Source organism: Neovison vison, chromosome 11 (genome assembly GCF_020171115.1).
Source record: "Neovison vison isolate M4711 chromosome 11, ASM_NN_V1, whole genome shotgun sequence".
Lineage (NCBI taxonomy): Eukaryota > Metazoa > Chordata > Mammalia > Carnivora > Mustelidae > Neogale > Neogale vison.
Window position 1 is genome coordinate 205,978,816 of NC_058101.1, and position 3,929 is coordinate 205,982,744.

Below are 3,929 nucleotides of genomic sequence, written 5' to 3' on the forward strand. Positions count from 1 at the left end.
TGGAAAGAACATCTGTAGACAGCCTACAGGGAGATGAAGCTCATGGGGTGCTGGGTGATGGAGGTGGTTAATCGTCCTACTCTTAGTTTTAGCTCATGTTGTGATCTCAGGGTCATGAAATTGAGCCCTGCTTTGGGCTCTGCACTCAGAGGAGAGTCTGCTTGGGACTCTCTCTCTCTCCCACTCCCCACCCCACTCATTCACCCTCTCTAAAATAAATGAAATCTTTTTTTTTTTTTAAAAAATGAAGGTGCCATAATCTTGCTTTGAATGATGTATGGAAAAGATTCCCATGTCTTAAGAAAATATTATCTCTTGGCTACTGGTGACAAGCTAACTTCACTTGGGTCCACAATATTAAGAATCAGAAGATCATTTCATTCGATCTCTTTGTGCTTTTTGTACAGGAAGTGAACCCTTAACCCCTGATAGATAACTTAGGCCCTAAAATCTGAGGCAGGCTCAAACCGTATTAATAATGTGGCCCTGAGCCCAATAAATCATAAAAAGGAGTATGCTGGGAATTGCTGGAAAAAGAAGCAAACTGCCAAAGAGTTCAAAGTAACCGAATTCCTCTGTTAGTCTCTAACCGCGTGGGAGGGTTGTCTCCACCATTTTTGCTGGGCTTTGCTGCCACAAAAACGAGGTGACATTCTTTCATCACCACTCTGAAACGAGGTTTAGTTTGAGCCTTCTACCACCTACTGTGCCATCAGTCTTATCCCCACACAATGTCCCCATTTCTGTTTTTGGAACAAATCTTGCGGGATCGTGAGTCATAGCCATCAGCAGCTCGGCACACTTAGGACAAAGAGTCTTTCTCTTTTCTCTGACCGATCCCCAATAACTTAATGATTGGGTTTCTCACTGCTAGCTGAGCACATTAACTGGCTGACAGCTGGCTCTTCGTGCCAAGCTTTGGGGTTTGGCAGCTTCCTCTTTTCCCACCTTCTCTGGGCCTCTATGGCGGCCACCACCTGATGGAACTGTTAACATGCCTCCTTCCTGCATTCATGTTGACAGAAAGATGGACAGACCGACAGTTGGGTAATCACCAGGACGGGTTTCCCCCTGACCATTTCTCTCTCCTTAGGTTTGGCTGAGATTTCATCTGCTAGCTTGCAGGAAGGAAAACTAAATTAACTTTTTCAGTATATCTCTGGATTGTTACAGAGGGAAAACTATTTGTTCCTATAGAGAAGCTATGAATTTTCAAACACTTAAAAAAATTAAAGTCAGATTAATGAAGGTATTCGTAGGGCCAGTGTCTTAGGGTTCTAGGTGGAGTTTAGAACTTGAAAGGCCACAAAACTTTGGGAAAATATTAATGTCTAAACTGGGAATGCATGCTGAACAAAATATTAGGTTAGCCTAAACAATCTTCTTGTCAGCTTCACTGCAGTTATTATGATTGTCATCTTAGTTAACAGTAGAAATATTATGAGGATAAAAGGTATTTTCCTGGCACAGAAAATAGAATTTATAGGTTTAAGTGTTTGGTGAGTCTTTTGAAATGGTTATATTTAATAAAAGTCAGTCAGCAACAATTAGGAACTAGCTTAAATATAACAAAACAAAAACAACTTAATATATATATAAACTATATATATATATATAGCTTAAATATAACAAAAACAACTTAACTAGCTTAAATGTAACAAAACAACTAATATAATTAAATTATATATATACTTACATAGACTTTTAAAATATATTAAATATTTTACATGAACAAAGTAGCATTTTCAAAATAATAGGAAGTATAGAATTGTACTTGTTTACACTTTAAGAGATAGATGAAGTTAAACTGAGAACAGGGAACATAAAACTTGAATTCAAACCACAGGTCCCTTTAAAATACATGCATTTCTACCATACAGTTTGATCATTCACTTAAATAATTGCTAAACATGATAATTGTAAGCAAGAAAGTTTTCTATATGTTGTTGTTTGAATTATTTGGAGTGAGGCCTGCTTGCATCACATTCCTTTGTCTTTGCTGGAAATTCTAATCAGTTGGCTGTTGGTTACATGTTTTGGGGTAGATAATGGCTCCCCGAGCAATGCAAACTGGATAGTGTTTGCTGCCTTGCTCTGTCCTGTCATCTGGCCTTCGCACTGTGCTCTGAGCTATCTGGAAAGGTATTATTATGAATGTTGGAGAAGATTCTTTGCTGAAACAAACTTAAGTCTGGAGCCTGAATGTTAGGCCCATCTGTGGACCTCCTTATAAAATACAATTTTAGCAAGAACCCTGCAAATCAGATTAATCAGAACCTCCACTCTTGATATCTGATCAGCCTTTATATCAGATGATGTTTCTCATCCCCCACCATCCCTCAGGTGAGGTCTCATCACCTGGCCTGCAAGCATCGTTTTATGTCAGTTTAGCTGGAAACTCCCTTACCCCATCTATTGGCCCCACCCTGCTCCTCGGCTATAAATTCCCATTTTCCATTCTGTGTTCATAGTAGAGCCTCATCTCTCCAACCCACCACAAGATTCCATTGCAGTGGTTCCCACAACTGTTATCACAACCCCATTGAATAAAGCCAGATTTACTGTGCTTTAGAAAGGATCATGAATATCTTTTTTTTTTTTTTTTTTTAACAGTATTGCCAGTCGAAGAAACTATGGCTCTGGGGAGAAGACAAATGCCTTGTCCAAAGCCCCAGGGCTAGATCCAGCTGAGATGGGGAACTAGTAAACCTACTGTAGATTTCACATGTGGAGAAAAGGGACCATCTGGTAGGCAGAAGAGTGGTCCCTGGCCTGTGATTATGTTGGCAAGGGGAAACTAAGGTTGCAGATAGAGAGATGATAATCAGCTGATATTAAAATAAGGAGATTATCTTGGATCTTCGGGGTGAGCTCAAGATAATCATCCCCATCACTAGATCATGAAGTAAGGAAGAGGAGGGCAGAAGAGTAAGTCTACTGGTGAAGCACTGGCATACCATCTCCAGAGTGCTGCTGGTTTTGCAGGTGGAGGAAGTGTCCACCAGCCAAGGAAGACAGGGACCTCTAGAGACTGGAAATGGCAGACAAAGAAGTCTCCCCTGGAGCCCCCATAAAGGACCACAGTCCTGCCTACACCTTACTCTGAAACTCCTATCTGACCTCCAGAAAGGAAGGGAAAAATAAGGAGGTTGAAGAGAAGGCAAATAATTGAGTTGACTAGAAAAATAAAAAACAATGATGTGAGGAAGGTTAAGAATGATGACGTTGGAGAGAAGGCAGCAGAGATAAGAGCTTGACTGGGTCTTTGTCTTCAGTTTGTGAAGAGTTTTATGATCTAAGCAACTGGAGTCCTTAAAGGGAGGTTCTGAGTAAGTGTTAATACCCCCATTTTAGAGATGAGGAAATTCAGGCTTTGAGGATTTGACTAAAGTAACTTGGACTGAGAAATAGAGAAACAGGAGGTACCCAGAATTCAACATGCAAACTGCTCTGTGCATAAAGCTTTGAGTACACTTGGTTTTAAATAGGTAGGAGCCTGATTTTTTCTTTTCAAAACTATTAGAATATTAATAAACAAACTTGGTAATACTAACAAAAATGAAGCAAAAAATTTAATCATGGTTCAGCTAACCAACGCAAATTATGTCTATTACTTTCCTATATTTTTGTGATACATACACACTTTTGTATGGTTCTGATTACAGTATAAATTCAATTTGTTTTTTTTTCTTTTTACTTTCTATCATAAGCATTTCCTATGTTATATTAGTCTTCATAAATATGACTTGTACTGGTTGTTTGATATTTTAATGCACTGATGTATAATGACAATTTCCATATTTGATATTTGGTTCAAATTCTTTTTGATATAAATAATGCTGGAATGAATATCTTTAGGTACATATCATTTTCCTTTTTAAAAAAATTTTTTTCTTAAGTTCTAATAGTTAACATACAGTGTAACATTA